The sequence below is a fragment of the Protopterus annectens genome, chromosome 8.part1, assembly GCF_019279795.1.
Source record: "Protopterus annectens isolate FY-2018-M chromosome 8.part1, PAN1.0, whole genome shotgun sequence".
NCBI classification, from domain to species: domain Eukaryota; kingdom Metazoa; phylum Chordata; order Ceratodontiformes; family Protopteridae; genus Protopterus; species Protopterus annectens.
The window spans coordinates 1,365,673-1,380,756 of record NC_056742.1 but is presented as its reverse complement, the minus strand read 5'-3'; positions in this window follow the sequence as shown (position 1 = coordinate 1,380,756).

The window sequence follows — 15,084 nt, the reverse complement described above, 5'->3', positions numbered from 1 at the left end:
CTGCTGCTTCACTTTCTTGGGTCCCCAATTTGCTTCCTGGCTACACTGCTTTCTGCATGGATGCTATTTAATTTGTATGCATTTCCTGTAAATGCATGAGTTTTTTGTAAGATACTTCAGTTTCCTCTAACCTCACAGAGATGTACTGCTTTCTGCGGTGATACTATTTGATTTGTACACGTTCTCTGTAAATGCATGAGTTTTTGTAAGATACTTCAGTTTCCACTAACCTCACAGAGATGTACTGCTTTCTGCACGGATGCTATTTTATTTGCATGCATTTCCTGTAAATGCATGAGTTTTTTGTAAGATACTGCAGTTTCCTCTAATCTTACAGAGATGTACTGCTTTCTGCGTGGATACTATTTAATTTGTACACGTTCTCTGTAAATGCATGAGTTTTTGCAAGATACTTCAGTTTCCTCTAACCTCACAGAGAATGTACTGCTTTCTGCATGGATGTTATTTAATTTGTACGCATTTCGTGTAAGTGCATGAGTTTTTGTAAGATACTTCAGTTTACTCTAACTTCACAGAGATGTGCCACCCTTAGCAAATAGATTAGTGATCCTTCACAAACAAACCAAATATGTTTCAAGCAAAGGAAAGCTTTCCAAGAATGCCTGGTTTGAAACTGATGACAGTTTGTTATAAAAGCTATAAAAATGAGCTCATAGCATTCATGATTAATTGGAAGAGTACTAGCCCCAAGCATGTAGTAGAAATAGAAATTAGACAAGACATTTGTAGGAATCAGAACAAACAGTCCCTTTAGGAATGTATAACAAAATTCAGAAGAACAAAATGTAGACTGCAAGTAAACTCAAAGGCAACATTCTCATTTGCATTTATTGCAGCAAATAAATAAATGCAACAGTTGGAGTGCATAATGTATTGTTTCTGCAGTATGCAATTTAAGCATTGCTACAAAATAAAGATAAGATAGAAGTGGCATGTTTCTTAGATACAAAGGCACACATTTAGGTCTGTACCTTGATAGCCAACAAGTCCTGCCAAGTTAAAATCAGTACCTGGATAGCTGCTTTTCATTTAGGCCGCCATTAAGAAGAAATCAGCTATGCAAGTAGTGTGCATTACAACGGTGTTTTCAACATGTCTGACTGCATGTATCCATTTAATTCCAATGTCTTCTGCTATACTTACTGTGCACTGTTGAAACTATACCATGATAATGATGCTAAATTTTACTTAAAAGATGTATAGATAATATTAAATTATAACTTGGGTCCACATCTCTATACATGGATCTATACAGGAGTTAGGAATACTGGGGATCCCGTCCTGACATTCCTCTTTGTATCCTCCAGTGGCATCCTTTAAAGCTCTGTACTGAGATCTATCCCCTTTGGCAACTTTCTATCAGAAATTGAAACTGACATTATTGTCTGACTTATCAAGTATATACAGATGACTGCAAGATTGGGAACATTATCCTTTATCCCACTGACAGCACCTCTCTTCAAATGATACTTAACATTCCACACATTATTACCCATAGAGCTGGTATCACTCACAAACACAAGAAGTTGCAGACCTGACCCACTGAGCATCTGACGACCATACATACATACATACATACATACATACATGCATTCGTCCATCAGTGAATCTCACACATGTGCACACACAGACACACAGACACACACACACACACACACACACACACACACACACACACACACACACTTGAAAATTCACAAGTTATCCACTTATCAACTTGCAACCATACACACGTTTGTTGCAATGAGAATCAGGGAAGCAGTCTCATTTATTTTTTATTTTTTTAACTGGTGTAGTGCTCCTGGGTGAGACCTCTTTTTTAGTTGATGCCAAGGTTGAAATGCCACAAGTACACAACAATAAAATAAATAATAAATAAGTTGCATAACAGACAAAGAAAACTGGATATAATTGCTATAGTAAAGCATGCAGATACTGCTCAAGAATTCAGTCTAGATAATTGATACTTTGTGTTATTATCTGGAAGATAAATATACCTTTAGAGTGGAATAGCTGTAGTATATGGAATGATGGGTTGGAAGAGGATAGAAAGGAAATTAAAGGTAAAAAGGGGAGGTGTTTGAATTAGGATAAGGAGACAGTACAGTTAGTGTAATGTAAGAAAAAGAGGGAATTCATTTAGGAGTAGGAGATAGGAGAGTGTCTATAATGCAATGTGGAATATTGAACAGCAGTGAAGAGAAACAGAAATATGGTTTTGGCAGTAGGAATGAAATGATATTAATGATAAGGTTGTGGTAGGAATAAAAGTGTAGGGAGATTCTCTTGTCAATAATGTCTATTTTTTACCCAATAAATTAATCCACTTGCCTCACTCTACATAATTTCATAAGTGAAACTCGTGGTAATAATATATGTCATAGTTATGAGAAACTACAAAAAAAACTGAAGAAAACAAACACAAATGAGAGCACCAGGAAAAACAAATACTAACAAAACCTAATTCTAAGCAACAAAGAAAAACAGAAAAAAATGGTACAACTAAAAAAGGTGAACCAAATACCCTTTTAGTTAGTCTTTTCTTTTTATTTTTTGTGATATCTGAAAAAAATGAAAAAAAAAATTAAATATGAAGAAAACAATTGAAAGGAAATACAAGTAAATGACATTCATCAAGAATAGAACATTTTTTAACAATTTAAGATAATTTAAGCTGGAAGAAGAGATTAAACATACACTAAACTAAACAATTATTTAAGTATGCTGTTATAATTTATGCATTGAATTAACTGTATCCTGCTGTTGGTAAATAAGTTAAATATCTACATATGAAATAAATATTTCTTCCAGATTCCACACACTGCGATCAATATAGCAAGTCCACTCACAAGACAAACAGTAACACAGACCTTGACTGACATCTACAACATAAAACATCAAAATACATACACAATCATGACACAAAATAACTTCCCCAATCATGTACTTCAGTCAACATAAGCGAGTACTGGAACAATGCTGCAGAAACAAGAGACACACACAAAATTACAATAAAAACACACTCCTACACAGCCATGTCTCAACAGGTCACAAAAAAAAACTGCAATCCTCTGAACAACAGAAATTAATGGAAAACCGTAGTGTACAAAAACATTAAATTTAATGTACAAAAGTCTGGAATATAATGAATTTGACTGATGTTTTTATCCGTGGTTATGGAACTCTTCCAAACTTGCTATAGACCACATATCATTAAGACCTGGGAAGCTATATGCGTTCAAACGCAATTGCTATTCTATAGCTTACCAGGTCTTAATGATATGTGCTCTATAGCATGTTTGTTGAAATTAAAGAATTTGGACAGGGAGTGAATAATGTACAGAGGGATTGTATTGTTTTAGTTTTTTATAAACTTATAAATCTTTTAAATAGCTTTTATTAATAATGTATTTATTTGAAGTTTAGTTTACACATAACTAATATTTTATGAATGTATTTATATTTGTGTTGCAATTGGGAATGAGGCTGATCATGTGACATTTGGAGTTTTATTTAAATAAGATTTTTGTTGGTGTAAAACATCTGATGAAGTCTGAGTAGAGACTCAGACGAAAAGCGCTTCAATTAAACATACTTTGTTGGCTGGAATTCTTCTGGTTGATATTATTTCTTATTTTATACAGTTTGGTTGTTGTTTTTATTTAATCCAAGATTTTGTTATACTAGTATTAGGGCTGCAGCAACACCATCCTCTACATTGGGACAATGTTCCCCAACACCCCCCCCCCAAAAAAAAGAATGAAATTATTACATACAGTTTTGATAAAAATGTTGGATAATACGAGTTCCTAACCAGGTGGCTTAGATCTGAACTAGATGTAATACATAGTGTATAAGCTTTCAAAAAGGGTCAATAAATATTTAAGATAATGGTTTAAATGTCGTCTCTATCAGTAATCATATGGTGTGAAGAAGGGTGGACAGAACAATAAACATTTTCTCTTAAGTATTTTTTAAGAAAACAGTTTTACATTCTGATGCTTCTTCCATAGACAAGATTCTCCAGAGTGGACGGGATAGGATCTTTAGGCACTAGAATTGTGCATCTGCCCTGCTAATGTACTTGTTATACCTGCTGCCCCCTTACAGCTGCAAGAATTTGTCAAATCACTAGGTGCTCAAGGCCCTTTGCCCCAAGTCTAAATATGACATGGTTATTGTTTATGTAGGTAATACTAGTGAGATGCATTCATTCTCAAGTCTCAGATCACCTCCTTGCTAACAACCTCCTCTCCAACATACAGCACGGTTTCCGACCTAACCATAGTATCACCACTGCCTTACTCTCTTTCTCTAACACTATCCTACAAAATAAAAATGTAGATTATTTCTCCTCAGCTACCTTCCTAGACCTCTCTAAAGCTTTCGATATGGTCCCACACAAACAACGCATCTCTCTTCTCAATAACCTATCCTTCTCTCAACCAGTCATCAACTAGTTTCAGAGTTACCTATCTGACCACCAACAAGCAGTTGTTTGGCAGGACAACCTATCACCCCAACTACCAGTCTCCATAGGAATTCCCCAAGGGTCCATCCTGGGACCCCTACTCTTCTCTATTTTCACCAATAATGTAGCCTCAGCCACAACACATGGCACACTCATACAATACACAGATGACTCAACCATCATCTGCACAGCCCACTCCCTACCATAACTGCAAAAAGTCACACAGGAAGCATTTTCTTCTATTGAAACTTTGTTATCAATGCCCAACTAATACTCAACCCAAACAAAACAAAATTACTAATTTTCCAACCCACCAAACTTACCCTAGACAGCTCTCACTTTAACATCACAGCAAAAGACAACACCACCATCCATCCTACAGTACACACCAAATTACTAGGAGTAGAAATAGACAATAAACTGAACTTTGACATTCACATTTCCATGACCGTTAAAAAAGTGCACAAAAAACTAGGAGCATTATATAGAAATCAGCAACTACTTACCAAAGCAGCTAAAATTTTGGTAGCAAATTCTCATCTTTTCTCTACCCTACTCTATGCCTCTCCAATATTTACTAACCTTAGACAATGTGATCTAAATAAGCTCGAAACCTGCTACAACAAAATCACCAAATTCGCCACAGGAGCTTCCTACTGTACTCACCACTGTCTCTCACTAGCAGAACTGGGCTGGCTAGAGCTCCCCCACCTCCTTCAATGGTACCAACTCACACTCGCCTACAAACTGATAAACCAACCACTAAAAGTCCCATCCCTACATAACCACGAGACCACTAAGATCCAGCCACAAAAACCTCCTACATGTCACAAGAGCCATTAACTCTGCTGGAGAAGCATTATTCTCCTGCACTATAGCCAAACTCTGGAACTCCCTCCCATCATCAATTACCGCTGTAACTTCTTGCACCCACTTTAAATCCTTACTAAAATCGCACTTCAAAACTTGCCAGATATGCCCTTGCAACCCCCCCCCCTCTAATACCATTCACTCCCCTCACCCACTACCTCTCTCAATCCCCTATCAACAACCTACTCTTAGCAAGCTTGGCTACTCATGTTCCCAGCTACCTACCACATAACACTAACTTCTTGTAGCAACAACTGCTAATGGCTGTTATGTAACTCAAAAACAGTTTGTATCAATTGTTCACTGATGAATCTCAACTACATTTTAACCATGTTTAGTATATGTTACCATATTTTAAAATTGTACTATGCTCTACAGCTGTTTTACATCTGTTTTCTTCTTGTCTTGCGTCCTTAACTGGACTAATGTCTATATTTAAATGCTATGTTTTTTTTTTTAACTGTATAATGCAAATAATAATGTGGAGCTTTTCTCCCTGGGCCTCCGTTGAAAACGGACCTGTGTCCAGTCGGACACTCCTGGTCAACAAATGTAAATAAATAAATAAATAATAAATAAGCTTCTATTGCACCCCCCCCCCCCCCACTTGCACTGTATGAAGACTAACATGATGGAGTTCTCAGTGTAGTTCTCTAAAGCTGGATGGAACTGGTCCTGACCAGTATACTGCCATAGCTGATAATGATGCCATAAGATAAGGAACAAATAATGGACTTTAAAAATTCTGTGGGGGGGGGGTCATCCTGTAAATGGATGGAAGACAGTTCTGCTTGTTTCACCAGAGATGGCCTGCTCCTATCTCCACAAGACAAAAATACTTTTTTACATCTGTCTCATACTTATCTACTACCCAGTCTCTTATATAGCTCTCAAATATACACTAACCTTAATGCCACACTCCTAGCAAAACTTAACTCAACCTATAACAAGGTGACAGATTCTCTGCTCAACATACATACGAAACCCATCGCTGTGTCTCACTAAAGCACTTAAACTGGCTGAAGCTACCTAACCTGCTTCTTCTTTCTCAGCTTCAGATTATACATTCAATACTATAACAGCCTTCATATTGTCCTAAAATATTCTTATTTTTATTCCGCTATTCTCCAACTAGATCACTCCACAGTTCAGACCAAGATCTATTGCTAATCTATAAACCTAGGACTAAAAATGGATGCAACTTAAATAGCTACCATCCTATCATCACTTGGAACAAGCTTCCACTACAGGTTTGATTACTAAATCAATCAAAACAATTCAAAGCAGCTACTAAAGAATATTTAAAAACTCTCTGGTCCTGTGTCTGTACTTACCCATCATAAACTGCCCCTCCATTCCTAAACCACTCTCTCACTGGCCATTAACCTTAACTCATATCTTCCATACTCTTATGGTTTATATCGCTTCTCAGCATGGCCTTGTCATCCCCCTCTTCCAAACCTGATTTCCTAAGCCTCAGCTTAATGTTTCCCCTGTGTATATCATACCAAACCACTGCCTGACATTTTACTTAAACTCCTACTGTACTAATACAATAAGACTATACTGTATGAATATGTCTCATCCACATGCCTGCCTTTTAATGATGACTTGTAAATATTTGCATGATTGTTATTAATGTTAACAGCTGTTAAATAATTGACTCTGTCATCCTTTTTGGAACATATGCTTCTGATATTCTTTATTGTGTATTTTTTTTTTTTAGGCTTTCCCCCCGGGCCTCTGCTGAAAAAGGGTTATTTTAGCTCAGTCGGACTACTCCCGGTCAACAAATTTAAAATAAATAGTGCCTTTTGTTAGGCAATGTCATAGTACACACACTGCCAACAAAATAAATTTGAGTTTGAAAAATATCAAGACAGTGCAGCTTAATACTAGGAGTGAGAATAAAAAAATGCCGTCCTTGACTCTAGAAACCATGGCTATTTCTGCTGTCAATGAAGCCTTCTTCTTAGTGCAGTGACAGCACTCCTTCGTTGATAGATTTTACTGCCAACTACTAATTTAGAACATTATTGTAGATAATAGTGGCAATGATGGCAATGTTTGTCTTCATATGAAAAAAAATCACCTGTAGGCTAAATGGATGTTAAAACAATCTTGAATTTCTTCGTATCCTAGTATCTGTAAGCAAGACTTCATAACTCATCTTGACCAACTCTAGAACCTCATTTACAACACCTGTTAACTACTCTTTCATTAAATGGTACACTTATACCTTAGTAATGAAATATGCATGATATTCATCATGATCAATGCGGTAGCCTTATCTGCATGGGTTATAGGGTATAACATCCAGTCAGCTTCAAAAGACTTAGGGCACTTTCCACACACCAAACCATTAGTCAGGTTTTAGTGAAAATCCCTGCAAAGCCTTTCTGCTGGCAAGAACAGTGCTCCTCCACAGGCTTAATAGGATTAATAGTCAGCCAATGCAGCTCCATTGCTGCCAGATACACTCCATTTGGGGGAAAAATCCACATTACTCTTACTTCAGAAAACTTATTTTTGGCTTTAAAAGATCTTTTAATCTAGAGAAAATATTTTTATTGATACCAGTGACTTATGTACTTTTAAACAGGCGTACGCTTTTTTATGTTTGTGGTAAAAAGTTGTTAAAAGTTGAACAAAACAACTATTTCTGGCACAACTGTGGTTATTTCACTTTCTACTTGTGGAGAAAGTGCCTGGCTGCATTCTCAGAACCTACTAGATGATGTCAAAACTGAAATGTTGAATTCTTGGATAAAAATACATTTTTGGACCTTCTGATGCAGAGGTTATCAAAATGTATAATAACAGGGTAAACAGACGATTAAAAAGCACTATGAAGCTGGTTCCAAAATGTAAGCAGGACCCACCGCCCAGAAAAATGGACAGTCAACTAATTCAGAATGAGTATATGTGGGACCTTGTTCTACACTCCCACCCTTGTAGTCCCTTAATCTTTCCAGAAAGCCTGAATCTCCATTTTTCTCTTTCGTGGCAGATTCAGACAAAAGGGTCCTGAACGTGCTCCATCTAAGCTGCAGATAGCAGTAGGAGGCAATTCTTCTTTTTCAGGGGATTCCTTCTCCTCATCTGCCAGACTAGACACTTCTTTGTCTTCCAATTTTACATCATATGTAGGCAGTAACAGAAGTTGCACCTCCTTTTTCTCAGTTAGAGGAAGAATTTTATTCAAGAATGATGTTTTTCTTGGTAAATCCAGTTCTAGATCTTTCATTTCTGGACACTTTTGTAATAATGCCCAAGTTATTATGCTAACACTTCACAACCTGTTACCCCTACTTCCTCATCTGAAATTTCTAGTAACCTGAGATTTAAAAAATGCATATCCTTACATTCCTTTTCATCCATATGTCAGGCATTTTGTGAGGTTGTGTGGATCTGGATCAGGTTATGTTCTCTCTGCCGTACTCTGAACTAGGGAGTGCACCAAAAGTGTTCACAAAGTGTCTAGCTAGTGTGATACCTCACTGCAGGGTATCAACATCTTCCACATTTACATGATCTCCTTATCTTTGCAATTTGTTTTATGTGGCTGGAATCTCTCTCTTTGGGTTTGAGCTCTCTTTGAAAGGCTGGGATTCCAAGACAGCATTCAAAAAAAAAAAAAAAAAACATTTCAGACTCCCTCTCACAGGATTGTGTTTCTGAAGTGCCTCAGTATAAAGAACTTTTATTATATAGGAAAAATAGATCTATATCTAGATCTGTTTCAGAGGTTTTGCATACAGACATATTTTGCAGTGAGGGAGTACCTCTAGATTTTATGTCTCCTGGCATTCATGATTCACATGACAACTCCTGCAAGATTCCACAAGAGAAAGATGCAATGATATCTGAAAATCACTCTGTTGCCATTGATAATCTTTTCACATTCCAGATCTGGGATTTATACAAAAGGTAAATCAAATGGTAGAGACATCAAATTTCTGAGAATCTAGATCTCTTATTCTCCCCTTCTGCTCCAAAGCAGTCAGTCACAACAAACAACTCAGAAATTGCTTGGGGAGCTGTGCTAGTAGGCATAAAAGTGCAGGATCTTTAGGACAAAAAGAAAGACCAAAACATATATAAACATAAAAGAGATGCCTGCTTTTCTAAACCTTCTCTACTCTCTGTATCATCTATGGTCCCAGAGACCTCATCAATTGTTAACAGACAATACCATAGTGATAGGGTACATAAAGAAACAAAGGGGAAACAGATCTTACCCCCTATGCAGACTAGCGAGGTTAACATGGGATATGGCTTCATAGTACAGTCTCCCTCTGCAGACATCATACATCCTATTATAGTAAAACTATGAGGCAGATAGAGCTAAGCAGGACCAGGGCAGACCCTCATGAATGGAAACTGAATCGGGGGACTTGGAAGATTTGATCCCTCTATGTCCAGTTCCTCAAATAGACCTTTCTACCTCCTCTCTAAACAATCAACTGTCAAAATTCTATTCTAATACTCTATCCAGTAAGGCATGGAAGACAACTTCCTTTTCTTTTCTTTTGGCAGGAATGTTCATGCATGCTTTTCTACCCCTTCCACTGATATGTAGGGTATTTCTGAAGATTCAAAAGGAATTCCCAATAATCATGGTGGCAACTTAATTCTGGACCAGGCAACAGTGGTCATCCTCCTTTTGAACTGGCTAGAAGCAATCACCATGAGCTTTCTTACAGAATGGATTTATTCACACAAGATCAGGGGGTGTTTGATACATCAACACCCCAAACAACTGCAACTGACTGCTTGGGTAATAGGGCCTTAATAACTCTTGGCACCTGTTTTCTGATATATATCAGGTATTAACGGAGGCAAGAAAGCTTGCTACTAGAAAATAATGGAAAATATTGTCCATTTGGTATCAACAAAAGAAGCAACGCACACTGCAAGCACGTGTTTCTCTGGTTTTGCAGTATTTATGTGAGTTACAATCTTATGGCCCATCTCACTCCACTATCAAGGCTTATCTATCAGACATTTAAATATATCTGACCATGGATTCCCTCTCCTTTAATGCAGTCTCATGTCAAAATATTCTTGAAAGGGGTTCTGCATAAGAATCCACCCAGAAAACCAATGGTTCCTCCTTGGGATCTTAAGCTTCTGTTAGAAAAGTGAACACTTGCTCCATTTGAACTAACTCATCTGGCTCAAGGTTCTTAACTTGGAAAACAATTTTGCTGATTTCTCTGACCTCTGCAAGAAGAATATCTTAGTAGCAAGCTTTTATGGTGGGTCAACCTTATCTCATCTTCCACAGAGATAGGGTTTCTTTGAAAAGTAATCCTTCGTTTATGCGTAAAGTTATATCTGAGTTTTCATTAAGTCTGTCTATTCATCTTTCACTGTTTTTTTTTTCTCAGAAACCCAAAATGAGGGTGAAAGGATACTTCATACCTTGGATGCACACAGACTGCACAGGTGCATCCTGACTTGACAAAATGTTTTAAGATTTCTGATCAGTTGTTCATTTTTTGTGAAGGTAAGACGAGACAAAAAGCAGGCTATTTCCAAATGGTTATCTCAAGCTTTCACTTTGTTATTCCCACCACAACAAACTTATTCCACGCAGGGTCAATGCACACCCTACCAGGGCTTTGGTTTCCTATATCACTTTTTGGAAATATTTGTAATCTAGAGGCAGCAAGTTGGTCCTCTTTCTATAATTTTACAATGCCCTGTAAAATGGATTACTTTTCCATGTCTCAGGCTGACGTTGCTATGACCATTCTTCAGCAGACCCTGAATATTTTTCCTTCCACCTCCTGTTTTTTTAAGCAATGCTTATCTATCCATATAGCTAAGGTTATTGCAGCAGAGATTATAATTTTGAACATGATACAATTAAGTAGATATTCAAATGATCACTGCTACAGCAGCTGTTTCCTTCCTTTATTCCCCATGTTTTTGTGGGGTTTTATGCCAGGGTGAGGGCATGAGAGTTTTTCTTTCCCTAGCAATGTCCTCTTGGGGCTTAGTTGATCTCTCTTAGCTGGCACAAAAAGCTTTGAATGCTTGGCATACAAACCTGACAATTTAGTCAACTCAGCTCAAACTGACTAATGGTTTGGGTGTGTGGAAAGTGTCCTGAAGCTTTGAAAGCAGGATGGCTATTATATCCTGTGCAGTTTAACATCATATAGCTAAGGCTACTGCAGCAGTGAGCATTCAAACATCTACTGTTATGGTTTACAACTGTACTTTTAAAGGCCTTCCCTCCTATTTTTTAGATTCTGCAGGCTAGGAAGTATGTATGTGATTACTGGATACACAGTTCACTTGATTTCTTTTTTATATATACTATAAAGCTAATAGTTAAAACGACCGTATGTAAGGTCATTGCAGCTGGGAGTATTTGCAAACTTTTTTGTCTTATTAGTATTACTTTTTTCATACTTGCACTGTAGTTGTTGAGGTAAAATTTACTACATGAAAAATGAATAACATTCTAACAGTGAAGTTATTCTCAGGAGACTATAAATTGACTATACATCGATTCGATGATGGCATTTAACATGCACAAAATTTAGTTTGCAGAAATATGAAAAATGAAAAAGAAAGAAGCCCTGCCTATTCTCCATTCTTAATGTTTTACTTAGCCACAGTTATGACTGTGAACTCTGGAAAGCAAGGCAGGTCTAATGAACATGCTGGCTTTACCAAAATGTTTTACACTCTTGGGGAGGGACAGCCCAAAATTACAATATCATTATTACTGTTGAAAGTATAAAATAACTACTCTTTCCTCTGAATTTCATAAATAAAGTCAAATAACTACATATGAAATGAGTTGTAAACTGTAATTTAGTCCTAGTAGCTAATAATCCAAATATAAGATCTACAATATGGGTGTTGTATCATCTACATTCAGCCATCATAATCTACTTCATTTTTTTTTACTTAAAAGAATATTAATAACTAAATAGGTACAAAATCAGAGCAATGAAACACCTCTCTATTTTCTTCTATCAGAAGAACATGTCTCATGTATATGATTGGAATGTAAACCAGTGTGTAAAACACACAGAATGCTTAAGAGAGGGATCGTTTAATTATACATGCCAGTGATGTGTCTATGATTTCTTACTCAGCTTTTTAATCCATGTCTTCTGGCAGATTTTCACATACAGATACCACTGGTAACTGGCAAGGTTATGTCTGATCTGTTAATGATTCAATGTTCTTCAGCATACTTCTTTTTAATCCAACTAATTAAATATGAAGATGAAATCATATTTGTTTCCTTTTTTCTCTTAAGCAATATAAGAGATGTGCACAGAGTGTTCCTGTAGAAACTCATGTAAATAATTAATCTTTCTTCCCAACGGTCAAAAGAGAATTTTGGTTTAATTGGATAAAAGCATTTACTCTCACTGGTTGAGAAAAGGAAGTTTATTTTCTTTTTAATTAAATAAAAAAACTAATATGAAATTATATGATGCCATAAAAACACACACATTTTGCTGAAATGTTCAGTAATAATTTGTACTTTCAGCTACATTAACGAATGTTATGAAAATAGATGTTGATATCTAGTATAAATCAGAAATGCAAAAATACCTCAGAGCATGGTTTTGTTGGTGCCAAACATATGACAGCAGTTGAGAAAATTCAAAGAACGTGTTTAATTGCAAATGCTGTTTTTACAGTATTAAAAACTTGGAGCACAGGACTCCTTCAGAGAAATAAAATATTGCTTAATGTTTCTGGTTATTTTCAATGTTTTGTGAGAACATTTTCAAAATACTGTTGATGGGTTGCAATGTTATATCAATAAAGTCTCTGTTCAAGCATGAGCATTTAAGCAGATAATTGAACACCGAGAACAGGAAATGTCACTTTAGTCTAAAATATATAAAAAAATTGTTTGATCTGTTTCATGCATAAAGTAAGCTTAACAAATGGGTAGGTTAAAAGTCCTGATATTGATAACTAGCAAGTTTCACAAGTGTGTTCTTGAGATAAAATGCAGGGACACAGATCACAAATGTAAATTGTCTTGATGGAAATGTTTTGCAAAGAGACATTAAGATCCCATTTCATTCGCTCTGCACTGTTGTAGTGTATGTTCAGAATAAATATTAATTTCATAGTCTCAGCATGTTATTACCATTTAGAAACTTGCAAAAAAAAACAGAAAAATAACTATGTTGTTTGTAAAAGGATGTAAATGTTTCATTTTTTATATTGTACAAGTAAACAGATGTAACAGTAAGAATAAAATCATGAAATTCATTAATGGTCTCAAACTATATATGTTTATATTACATGCAATACCATAAATTTGGTTACCTAATATTATACCAATCTAAGTTTTTAACAGAATCAGCTTAGGGATCATCTTAATAAGGTACTAATATGGAACTGCTTTTACAAACAAACCTGCAGGACAGTCTTATAATTCATGATGTGGGGTCCACCAGATGGCATACTAGGAGTTTGGTGTTAAAAATGTAAAATGCATTCCAAAGTTATTAAAAGAAATTGACCAAAAGAAAGGTAAGATCATGACCATAATATTTTACATAATTTCATATTAATCTTTATCTCTGGCATTTTGAATAGTTTTGTCATTAGAATTTAAGACAGTGCTCATAGGAATCCAATGCACAACATATGTACTGTAGAGACATTGTTAGACTTTTATATTCCCACTGACATACTTCACATTGTTGCAGAAACTCATGATATTGACAGAGGAGCTATGAAGTGGTATGTAGTAGATGTAATTCTGAAATGTTAGTGACCATTGTGAATAAGAATTGACATGGCATTGCCATAAATTTGTTTGTATAATTTGTATGTGCTATCGAGACTTTTATGATTAACAAAGTTTAGGGTATACACTAAATGCCTTATTCCTTAATTAGCAGAGACTCTAGCAGAAATAAAGAAAGAAGTCAGACCAGTAAATCTGAATACTGAAACAAGATGAGATGTGATTATATAAGCTTTGTGTCCATTAGGTGTTGACATTGGCTTTGACATCCAGACAACCATGCAAAGGACAAAGTAGGGTAATGCATGTATGGCTGGATGACCACATAATTCTTTATTTCTTTCAATCATGTGTGCTGATTTTCTTTAGATATGTGAGTTTTTGTAAATTCAGAGCTTATACTTTCAAAATCACAAAGTTACGATTCCTATCCTGTCGCATGAAAATATGCTAAATAGAATTCACAACTCACACCTAGTCATGAACAAATGTTAAGAAAATATTAATGATGCTGTGTTTTGGCTTAATATGGTTTAAGAAATGACACAGATTGTGCAAAGTTGTATATTCCAAGTACAGACACAACTAAATTAGAAAAATGCAATAACACCAGTAACATTCAGTCTTCTTTCTTGAGGAAGGAAAACTTAACTTACTCACATAGGAAGTTTGCCTCACAGTTCCTATCTGTGCCAGCATGATCCCCACATCCAAGAGTACTTTTAATACACCTTTTTGAACCTACAGCTGATTATTTTTAAACAACTTTCTGAAGATGTGCATAGCTCACTGTCAAATCATAAGTAAAAAATAATTTTTATAATTTAACAAAAGATAATTATTTATTAAACATACTTTATCAAGAGAGAACTGCAAGTCATTAAGCCTGATATGAGTATGGGCAATTGTCATTAATGAACCAACTGCCTGTTTGTAAAATGTCTGATACATATTGATGGACATTAGTAAATAT